Source organism: Chrysochloris asiatica, unplaced genomic scaffold, assembly GCF_000296735.1.
Source record: "Chrysochloris asiatica unplaced genomic scaffold, ChrAsi1.0 scaffold00020, whole genome shotgun sequence".
In the NCBI taxonomy this organism is placed as follows: domain Eukaryota; kingdom Metazoa; phylum Chordata; class Mammalia; order Afrosoricida; family Chrysochloridae; genus Chrysochloris; species Chrysochloris asiatica.
In genome coordinates, this window is record NW_006408538.1 from 18974586 (window position 1) to 18986822 (window position 12237).

General features: G+C 40.4%; 1 protein-coding gene across 4 annotated transcripts in view; it reads left to right on the forward strand.

Annotated features, from left to right (window-relative positions):
* The window catches only part of ADK (adenosine kinase), a 647845-nt gene that overhangs the window by 60685 nt on the left and 574923 nt on the right, over window positions 1–12237 (forward strand). The gene's annotated exons all lie outside the window — the stretch shown is intronic.

The window sequence follows — 12237 nt, forward strand, 5'->3', positions numbered from 1 at the left end:
TTTTTTTTAAGATTTTTATTGTTGATTGAGTGAAAGTTTACAGGGCACCTCATCAGTTTCACATTCAACCATTCATATGACTTGTTTCATTACATTGATTATAATCCCCTCCATACATCATCAGTTAACAGTGTTTCTCCCTATCCTCTTTAGCTTTTTTTTTTTTTTTTGCAGGGGCGAAAAACTTTGCCTTTTTGGAATTTACAGTCTCGGCTTTTAGGGAAGGTTTTTACATTTATCTGTGGATATCCAGGGCTCATGTATGCAACGTATTACTTTTTAACTTTACTTTGGGTTGAGTGACTATTGTTTTCAAGAATGAATTAAAGGTTGACACCAGCCCTATTTACATATTATAAAAGAATACCAGTTAAAAACCAGTTACTGGACAAGGAACTAATTTGTGAAAGAATGCTACAACATACCTCAACAAGAAAAAGTCAATTTAATAAAAAAATAGAGAGCATAAGCAGAAATGTCACCATAGAAGATATACAGATGGTCAACAGATCCGTGAAGCAGTGCTCACAGTCCTAGTTGCTATTTGTTATCAAGTGCCCTTGAGTCGGTTCTGACTCATAGTAACCTCTGAGGAGCAGCTGGTGGTTTAGAACCACTGACCTTTATGGCTAGCAATTCAGTGCTTATCCCATTGTTATTGTCAAGTGTTGTTGAGTCATTTCCAACCTTGGCCCTGTAGAGGGTTTCTGAGGAGCGGCTGGTGAGCTTGAACTGCCAACCTTGGAGTTCAAACCGACCTTGTAGTCCCGTGCATTAACCCCGCAGTGCCCCACTAGGACTCCAAGGGCTCTATTGTTGTTGTTATGTGCCGTGGAGTCGGTTCCGACTCATAGTGACCCTGTACAGGGTTTCTGAGGCTGTAAGTCTTTACGGGAGCAGGAAAGCCTCATCTTTCTCCTGCAAACAGCTAGTAGTTTCGAACTGCTGACCTTGCGGTTAGCAACCCAACTTGTAACCACTACGCTACCAGAGCTCCTTCAGGGCTCCATTAGAGAGCTACAAATCAAAACAACAATAAGGTATCATTTCACCCTGGCAGTAATACCAAAAAACCAGCTCCCCTCCCCCCACAACCATCAAGTTGATTTCAACTGTTGGTGGAACTGTAAAATGGTACAAACACTGCAAAATCGTATGGCGCTTACTTAAAAAGTTGCTAAAAGACATACTATATGATCCGGCAAGCCACTATTAGATATATAGCCTAGAGAAACCAGAACTGTAACACGAATAGATATATGCACACCCATGTTCCTTGCAGCATTGTTCACAATAGCAAGAAGATGGGAACAACCTCAGATGCCCATCAATGGATGAATGGATAATGTATGGTTCATAGACACAGTACAATGCTACACAACATTAAAGAATAATTATGAATCTGCAGAATGCTTCATAACATGGAGGACTCTACAGAGCATTGTTTTTGTTGTTGTTAAGTGCTGTCGAGTTGATTCCGACTCATACCAACCCTGTGTAGGGTTTCTGAGGCTCTAAATTTATATGGGAGCAAAAAGCCTCATCTCTCTCCCATGGAGTGTCTGGTGGGTTTAAACCGCAGACCTTGTGGTTTGCAGTCTAGTGCTTATTGTATGGAACCATTATGCTTATACTCACAGGACACTATGCTAAGTCTAATAAGTCAATTTCAAAGGACAAATATTAGTACTGTATTTGTACTAGGCTAGAAAAGTCAAGAAAAGGTTTGTTTACATACAGAGAGAAACATTCTTTGATGATTACCAGGAATAGGAGGAAAGTCTGGTGTGGCTATATAGGATAAGCATTGTATTGCTAACCACAGGGCTTGCAATTCAAGCCCACCAGCTGCACCTTGAAACCCTATACAGGATCATTATGAGTCAGAACCAACTAAATGGCACTTAACAGGAAGCATGTATTAACTTGGGTGCAAGTAAAAGCAATAGTAAGGAGAAGATCAGCAAAACATGGCCAAAGTAAAGGAAGACGCTGGTAAGTACGCAAGAGTAAAAGACAACAAAGGTACGGTTGTATTCACAATCCTGCTATAAGTAACAGTAATAACAAACAATATTGGGTTCTTCAAAAAGTTTGTGGAAGAATTCCATTTTCTTTTAATAGCATTTTTCTGTGAACTTTTTTACAGCCTTCCCTTCCCCCTCCCCATCTACTGAGTACATAAGGTAGACATGCAAGGTGAACAGATACGAGAAGGCGAATGGGAGGTTTCGCCCACAGAATGCAAGTTTGACCGGATATTTCTACACATGCGTTTGTATGTGTTGCTAATATATATCCAAGGATTTAGTAGAGCATACAGGGGACAGAGTTTTCACAATTCGTTAGCCGTAACCAAACACCTTGAGGGAATGAATCACTGGCCATGGGTACTTTGGACCACAGTCTCAGGGGACATCTAGATCAATTGGCATACCATAATCCACAAAAACAATATGAAAGTCCATGGAAAATTCCACCATCATTTAATTTCATTTTTCTATGAACGTTTTGCAGTCTCATTGTATATTGTCAGGCTTTTGTTCTAAGGTGCCTCTGGGTAGTTTTGAACTAGGAATCAAATACTTGACTCGCTAAAGAAAAAAGAAAACGTCTAAAGACATTTTCTAAAAAACAAAAATCTCCTACCATAGTTTACCCTGAGGAAGTGAGACTGAGAAAATTTGAGTGCCTTGGGCAGAATCCCCTAGTGGCAGAGTTAGGAACTGAATCCAGATCTTCACAATCTAATGCTCTGAATTCCACCTTTGTGAAAAATAAAGTTACTTAAGTTCCCTAGAAAAGGTGCTTCTTTGGACGAAAAGTGTAGTTAAGTGATATGAAAGACAACTCTAGGTTACTTTTGTTTTCCTCCAGTCTTCAAAAAGGCATTTGATCACTTAAATATAGTAGACTACTGAAGATGAGATGACATTACACAGTGGTAGTTTTTGAACGATACCTACAGATAACAACCAGTTCTCAGTGAGGACGGCATTGATGCAGTTCTGCCATACCTTTAGTTTCGTAACCCCCACAAATATTAACTGCCGATGAGTGGACTCTGACTCACATTGACCCGATGTCAACCTGGTGTGGTGCTGCGGGTTAATGCACTGGACTACAAGGTCAGTTTGAACTGCAGGGTCAGTGGTTCAAACGTGCAAGCCGCTCCTTGGAAACCCTCTACAGGGTCACAATGAGTCGGAGCCAACTTCATGGCACTTAACAGCAACAAGTGTTTCTGAGGCTGTAAATCTTTACTGGAGCAGAATGTTTTCTCCCGGGAAACAGATAACCTTATCTCTTTTGGGTTTAAACCTCTGGCCTTGTGGTTAGCAGCCTGAAATTGTTACCAGTGCTGATAAGGAGTGTGATCTAGGTCACAAGTTACCTACCAAAATCTGACTTCATGGTTAGTGTTTTTGTTTTTACACCACACTAGTAAAATAATAGTGGCTAAATATAGTATTATATGACTGTTTGCAATGACTGAAAGAATGTAGGATTGGAAATCAGTGAGAACTAATGAACAGGAAGTCTATGTATCAAGGTTCTAATTGAGCATCTTTTACTGAGTTACCGATGTCTCTTTTCTCTTAGGCTCTGGACATCTGTGTAATGAAACATTTAGTAATGGTGATATCCTAATATGTATCCCACAATGTTGTTGGTTTGATGTGCAAGTGATTTTGAAATTTAAGATAATTTATAGATTCAATATACTCGTCTTGTTGAAAGTACTTTGAGACACCAAGAGAATCTTGTCATCTGAAAATCAATGTTTAAATTCGAAGTTTTAAACAGGAAACCTTTTTTTAAAAAAACTTTTTATTGTCAATCGAGTGAAGATTTACAGAGCAGATTATCAAGTTTTAAATTTGACAAATCATATACTTAGCTTCATTACAATGATTGTAATCTCCCCATGTAAGATCAGTTAACAGTACTTACCTCTATTCATTTTAACTCTTGCAAGTGTTAAAGGAAACAAATCTACCTGTCTATTGTCTCATTTTACACTGAGGGAATTGAATCCTAGACATATTATGATATAAACAAGTTCACATAAATAGTTAAACATTTTGAACCAGAATGCAGATCCCTAGATTTTCCTGCTTCAATGCCTTCGCCAATGTAGCATTCAACTATTAATAATCCTAAGTAAGGAAACTACTAGCTGCTCCGCGGGAGAAAGATGAGGCTTTCTACTCCCGTAAAGATTTACACCCTCGGAAACCCTGTACAGGGTCGCTATGTGTCGGAACCGACTCGACGGCACTTAACAACAACAACAACAAGTAAGGAGCTCTGGTAGCGTAATGGTTACGAATCGGGCTGCTAATCTCAAGGTCAGCAGTTCGAAACTACCAGCTGCTCTGCAGCAGAAAGATAAGGCTTTCTGCTCCCGTAAAGATTTATAGCCTCGGAAACCCGATGCAGGGTCACTATGAGATGGAACCGACTCCACAGCACATTGTTGTTGTTGTAAAGTGCTATCGAGTCAGATCCGATCCATAGCGACAGGGTTTCCAAAGAGTGACTGGTGAGCTTGAACCGCCGACCTTGCAGTTTAAACGGCTTTGCAGTCTGGCGCGTTAACCCACAGCGCCACAACCAGGACTCCATCTCACATAACTACTACGAAATAACTATTTCAAACAAAAACTTTGTTTTAAACTTAATTGAGGTGTGTGAATGGATTTGATTGGAGATACTATTTGTTTGACTTCCATCGTTTGTATTAATAGTATGGCACTGTAGGATAAGCACTGGACTGCTAACCTCAAGATTAGTGTGGTTCAAACCTACCAGCTGCTCCTTGGGAGCGCTATACAGGGTCTCTGTGAGTCAGAACTGACTCAAAGGCACTTACAACACCAACACCAACACATCATTACTATCTATGATCGTGGTCGCTCTGTAGGATAAGCACTGGGCTGCAAACCACATAGTATTTCAAGCCCATTCGCCAGGAAAGTGGTTACGTGTCAGGTTGCTAAACTCAAGGTCAGCTGTTCAAAACTACTACCCATTCCACCGGAGAAAGATGAGACTCTGCGCCCGTAAAGATTTACAGCCTTGGAAACCCTGTGCAGGGTGGCTATGAGTCAAAACTGACTCCTCGGCATACCAACACCAACACCAGCCACTCGGGAGAAAGATAAGCTTTCTGCTCCCTCCAAGATTGTTATTGTTAAGTGCCGTTGAGTCGATTCTGACCCATAGCGACCCTGTATAGGGTTTCCAAGGAGGCGCTGATGAGCTTGAACCACCGACCTTGCGGCTCAAACAACTTTGAAATCTGACCCATTAGGCCACAGCACCATACCAGATTAATAGCCTCAAAAACACCTATGCTATGAGTCTAATAAAAGTTGTTGTTAGGTGCTGTCCAGTTGGTGCCGACTCATAGTGGCCCTGTATAGGGTTTCCAAGAAGCAACTGGTGCAATTGAACTGCCAACCTTGTGGTTCAAACTGACTTCGTGGTCCAGTGCTTTATCTCACAGCCCCACATCAGGACTCCCTATCAAAGGTGGTGGCGGTGGTTATGTGCCGTGGAGTCGGTTCCAACAGCCTCTAAAACCAATATAGTTACAGCCCTAAATCCAGTTACTCCTGAAGAACAACTTTCATCTCTTGTTTGTTACATATATCAGATTTCAAGTGCTCTTCATTTGAGAAATGATAGAACATATTTGAGAATATGATGCTTTTTGTAAAAAAACTGGTCCAGTTTAGAAAATTAAAGCCTGAGTTAAATTCAGGAGACATAGAAGAATATACAATGTTAGGATTCAGAGAGGATTTTGGAGACCATTTTACTTTTTTCTATTCTGAATCTTGAGGCCCAAGGGAAAGTTCAGTATTCTACTTAGAAGTGGTAGAGCCTCTGAACACGACTATTTCAAAACATTTCTCTGAATATTACCTTATTTTCCTAACATCAGTGTCTAGTCAGGGTTTGGCACTTAGCTCACAGTGTGAGCTTGTGCCAGGAAGGACAGGAAAGTGGGGTAGGCAGACAGTGTTTGCTGTAGAGTTGAGGAGGCCCACTTCATATTATTTGGTCTGCCCTGACAGAAGTGGTTTGGTCTAAGACTATTCTGGGACTCTGGACATGACTTTGTTCCTGCATGGTGATTCTGAAACCACTTCTGTGAGTTGGGCCTACACTGGAAAATTTATGTGGGCTGTGGGTGGGGTCCCAGGGTATTTTTCGAACACTAAGAATTTTTTTTGAGGTGCATTCAGTAGAATCTATTAAGCCACTCAAATGGAAAACATTCATAAGGCAAAAATTGAAATTGCCTTCCTCTGTTGGACTGGTTTCTCCACAGTCTTGAAACAGAATTTTTACACTGATTTCAGAACGTGTATCTTTCCAAAGAATTGTAAATTTCAGAATACTGGACAAACTTTTTATGATATGGAACTTCTTAGTGGGGCTTATGAGCTTTAAAATAAATGAAGTTGAATTATGAAAGATTTTGAAGGACTGAAACAGAGATCCTTAGAGAATGGTGCAATATAGTCAGCTGTTAATGTTCATCTTTATAAATAGGTCACCTTTGTTTGGAAAAACATACAGTGTTTTCTAATGCCAAATCATTCTAGCCACATTATTGCTACATTAAACAGAACAGTCAAAGATAAAACTAGAGACAAAATGATTGTCTAGACTGCTTGAATGTTAACCCTTTCCTGCAACTTTCAGGTCTCTTTACTTCTTCCTACCTTTTAATGCTGTAACATCACCCCTGTGGCTCAGTTTTCAGCAAAGCAATAGATATGTATATAGAGTAGACAACACTAGTGAGTTACTATGATGTTAAGAGTTCTGGCTGTCTAAATGTTGTGCAAGGGGACTTCAATAAGTTCTTTAAAAAATGGAATGAAAAGATAGTATAATTTTCCCATGAACTTATTGAAGCCCCCATAATATATTGAAAGAGAAAGCTCAAGATTTGAAATTTGGAATCATTTAATACTGTATGACATTTGACAGGTTATAAAACATTTTTGAACCTCTTGCTTCCTCATGTAAAACAGAGATGATAGCAGTGCCTACCCCACAGGGCTGTTGTGAGGATTAAAAGAGATGTTGTTGCATTAAGTACCTTTGAATGTGTTCCAACCAATAGTGACCCTGTATAGGGTTTCTGAGGAGGGACTGGTGAGCTTGAACTACTGACCTTGTGGTTCAAACTGACTTTGCAGTCCTGCGCATTAGCCCACAGCACCACACCAGGATTCTATTAAAGGAGATGTTACTGTTGCTAAATGCCTTCGAGTCAGTTCTGACCCATAACGACCCTGTATAGGGTTTCCAATGAGCAGCTGGCGAGTTTGAATTGCTGACTGTGTGGTTCATACGGACCTTGCGGTCCACATAATTAAGCTTAAAAAAGTATGTGAGCTTAGTTATTTGTATTTGCTTGTATAAACAACACCCAAGTCAAGATACTGAACATTTTTCTTTCCCCAAATTTTCTTTAACATAAGTTTTACTCTTCACTTCACCCCGCTTCCAAATTAGTTTTGTCTGTAGGGTGGTGGTGTTGTGCTGTAGGATAAGCTCTGAAATGTTAACCACAAGTTCAGACCCCCCAGGCGCTTCTCAGGGTCACGCTGAGTCTGCATCAACTTGAGTACACTTACCAATTGCAGAAGGAGCCCTGGTACGAATCGGGCTACGAACCTTAAGGCCAGCAGTTCGAAACTACCAGCTGCTCCGCAGGAGAAAGATGAGGTGTTCTGCTCCTGTAAAGATTTACAGCCTCGGAAACCCTGTACAGGGTCGCTATGGATCGGAACTGATTCAATAGCACTTAACAACAACAACGACCAATTGCAGAAGGAGCCCTGGTGGTACAATGGTCATACTTAAGACATGTTGTCAGCAGAGACCAGTCACAGGAGAGGGATATCATGTTTGGTAAGGTGGAGGGTCAGAGAAAAAGAGCAAGACCCCCAGCAAGATGGATTGGGGCAGATTGTGGAACAGACTATCAATTGCTCATATGCAAATTCAGACTGAAGCTAAAGAAAATGAAAAGTCCACGAGAACCAAAATATGACCTAGAATATATCCCACCTGAATTTAGAGATCATCTGAAGAACAGACTTGATACGTTAGACACTAAAGACCAAAGACCAGAAGAGTTGTGGGATGACATCAAGAACATCATTCAGGAAGAAAACAAAAAGCCATTAAGAAAACAAGAAAGAAGGAAAAGATCAAAATGGATGTCAGAAGAGATCCTGAAATTTGCTTTCCAGTGTGGAGATGCTAAAGCAAATGGAAGAAATGAGGAGCTATAAGAGTTGAACAGAAAAGCTCAAAGATCAGTTTGAGAAGACAAAGTCAAATATTACAATGAAATGTACAAAGATCTGGAATTAGAAAACCAAAAGGGAAGAACACGCTCAGCATTTCTCAAGCAAGAAAAAATTCAGGCTTCAACATTAGTCATTGAAGGATTCTCTGGGCAGATTATTGAATGATGCAGAAAGCATCCAAAGAAGATAGAAGGAATACACAGTCACTGTACCAAAAGGAAATGGTCTATGTTCGACCGTTTCAGGAGATAGCATATGATCAAGAACCAATGATACTGAAGGAAGAAGTCCATGGTGCATTGAAGGAATTGGCAAAGAACAAGGCACTGGGAATTGATGGAAGAAAATGAGGTGGCATTGGAGGCATTCACTCATCTATACCAAGAAATTTGGAAGATAACTATCTGGCCAACTGATTGGAAGAGATCCTTATTTGTGCCCATTCCAAAGAGAGGTGACCCAACAGAATACGGAAATCATCAGACAGTATCTTTGATACCCCATGTGAGCAAAGTTTTACTAGAGGTAATACAGAAATGATTGCAAGCATACATTGACAGAGAACTTCCAGAGGTTCAAGCCTTCAGAAGAGGTCATGGAATGGATTCAGAAGAGCACATGGAATGAGGGATGTCATTGCTAACATCGGATGGATCTTGGCTGAAAGCAGAGAATAACAGAAGGATGTTTACCTGTGCTTTATTGACTATGCAAAGGCTTTCAGTTGTGTGGATCATGACAACCTATGGACAACATTGTGAAGTTTGAGTATTCCAGAACACTTGTGTTCATGAGGAATCTGTACATGGACCAAGAGGCAGTTGTTTGAACAGAACATGGAAACACAGAATGGTTTAAAATTAAGAAAGGTGTGCGACAAGGTTGTATTCTTAAACCAAATTTATTCAACTGTATGCTGAGCAAATAATCTGAGAAGCTGGGTTCTATGAAGAAAAACGTGGCAGCAGGATTGGAGGAAAACTCATTAACAACCTATGATATGCAGATGATATACCCTTGCTTGCAGAAAGTGAAGAGAACTTAAAATACTTACTGATGAAGATCAAAGACCACAGCCTTCAGTATGGATTGAATCTCAATGTAAAGAAAACAAAAATCCTCACCACTGGACCAATAAACAACTTTCTTATCAACGGAGAAAAGATTGAAATTGTCAAAGAATTCATTTTTCTTGGCTCAATCATCAACACTCAAGGAAGCAGCAGTCAAGAAATCAAATGACGTATTGCGTTAGGCAAATCTGCTGCACAAGACCTTTTTTAAAGTTTTGAAGAACAAAGTTGTCAGCTTGAGCACTAAGGTATGCCTGACCCAAGCCATGGTATTTTTAATAATCTCATATGCATGTGAAAGTTGGACAGTGAATAAGGAAGAGCATAGAACAATTGATACTTTTGAGTTATGGTGTTAGAGGAGAATATTGAAAGTGCCATGGGCTGCCAAAAGAACAAACAGATCTGTGTTGAAAGAAGTACAGCCAGAGTACTCCTTGGAGGCCAGGATGGCTAGACTTCGTCTCTCATACTTAAGACATAGTGTCAGCAAAGACCAGTCACAGGAGATGGATATCATGTTTGACAAGGTGGAGGGTCAGAAATAAAGAGGAAGAGCCCCCAGCGAGATGGATTGGCAAAGTGGCAGCATCAGTGTACTCAAGCGTGGCAACAATTGTGAGGTTGGCCCAGGTCTGGGCAGTGTTTCGTTCTCTTGTGCATGGGGTTGATAGGAGTCTATACTGTCTGGATGGCACCTAACAGCAATAACATGGCTAGGAGTCCTGGTTTGGCACTGTGGGTTAATGCACCAGCTGCAAAGCTGTTTGAACTGCAAGGTCAGTAGTTGAAGCTCACCAACCACCCCTTGGCAACCCTATACAGGATTGCTATGGGTCGGAACTGACTCAACAGCACTTAACAACAACATTTACTATGCTAGGAACAACAAATTCAGGAGGAATGGTGTTTTATTCATTATTACAAAGAGCATCTCCTGATCTATTTTAAAGTACGATGTTGTCTGTTATAGGATAATATCCATACACCTACAAGGAAGACCAGTTGATACTACTGTTACTCCAATTTGCACCAATCACAACAGCTAGTGATAATGAAATTGAAGAATGGAGTCCTGTTGTAGTGCTGTGAGTAAGCACTGAATTGCTAACCAAAAAGCTGGCGGTTCAAACCCACCAGCAACCTGAGGAAACCACCCTATACAGGACCTCTGTAAGTTGGAACCCACTCAAGGATACTTAAAACTACCACCATCACCACAACGAACTTCATCAATCTCAAATTGATTAAACTTGCAATCATGGTACATTGTAAATTACTGGTAATTGGAATGTGAAAGTTGAAAACAAAGAGGAAATATTCTTAGTTGGAAAATGTGACGTACTGTGAAGATCAAAGAATAGAATTTTGCAAAACCAATGACTTATGTACTGCAAATTCCGTTTTTCAATAACATTAATGGCAACTATACACGTGGACCTTATCAGATGGGATACACAGGAATCAAATTGACTACATCTGTTGGAAGAGATCCTAGAGAAGTCAAGACAAGGCCAGAGGCTGACTGGGAAACAGGCCATCAATTGATCATAAGCAAGTTTAGACTAAAGCTGAAGAAAATTAAAACAAGTTCACAAGAGCCAAAATAAACACTGTGAGTGTATCCCACCTGAATTTAGAGACCATTTCAAGAATAGATTTGATGTATTAGATACTAATGACAGAAGACTAGAGAAGTTGTGGATTACAAAGAACATCATACATGAATGAAACAAAACGTCACCAAAAAGACAGGAAAGAAAGAAAGAAAAGACCAAAGTGGGTGTTGGAGAAGACTCTTGAAATTTACTCTAAAACATAAAGAGGCTCAAGCGACTGGGAGAAATGATGAAGTAAAAGAGGACAGTTTAAGAAGACAAAGTCAAATATTATAATGAAATGTGCAAAGACCTGGAGTTAGAAAACCAAAAGGGAAGAATATACTCAGCATTTCTCAAACTGAAAGAATTAAAGGAAAAATGCAAGCCTCAGGTTGCAGTATTGAAAAGTTCGATGATCAAAAGACTGAATGACACTGGAAATATTCAACAAATGGAAACAAATAGTCACTGTACCCAAAATAATTGATCGATGTCCCAGTCATTTCAAGAAGCACTGTATAATCAAGAAACAATGGTACTGAGGAGAGAAGTCCAAGAGCACTGAAGGCAGTGGTGATAAACAAAGCTCCAGGAACGTTGTTGTTGTTAGGTGCCATCGAGTTGGTGCTGACTCATAGCGACCCTATGCACAACACAACAAAACGCTGCTCGGTCCTGGGCCGACCTCACAATTGTCACGCTTGAGCCCATTGATGCTGCCATTTTGCCAGTCCATCTCACTGGGGGTCTTCCTCTTTTTCTCTGACCCTCCACCTTACCAAACATGATATCCTTCTCCAGCTATTGGTCCCTCCTGACAATATGTCCGAACTATGAGAGACGACGTTTGGCCATCCTGGCCTCCAAGGAGCACTCTGGCTGTACTTCTTTCAACACAGATCTGTTTGTTCTTTTGGCAGCCCATGGCACTTTCAATATTCTCCTCCAACACCATAAGTCAAAAACATCAATTGTACCGTCTTCCCTATTCACTGTCCAGCTTTCGCATGCATATGAGGTTATTGAAAATACCATGGTTTCGGTCAGGCGCACCTTAGTCCTCGAGCTGACATTTTAGCTCTTCAACACTTTAAAAAGGTCTTGTGCAGCAGATTTGCCTAATGCAATACATCATATGAATTCTTGATTGCTGCTTCCATGAGTGTTGATGGTTGATCAAGAAGAATGAAGTCCTTGACCGCTCCAGTAATAGACAAA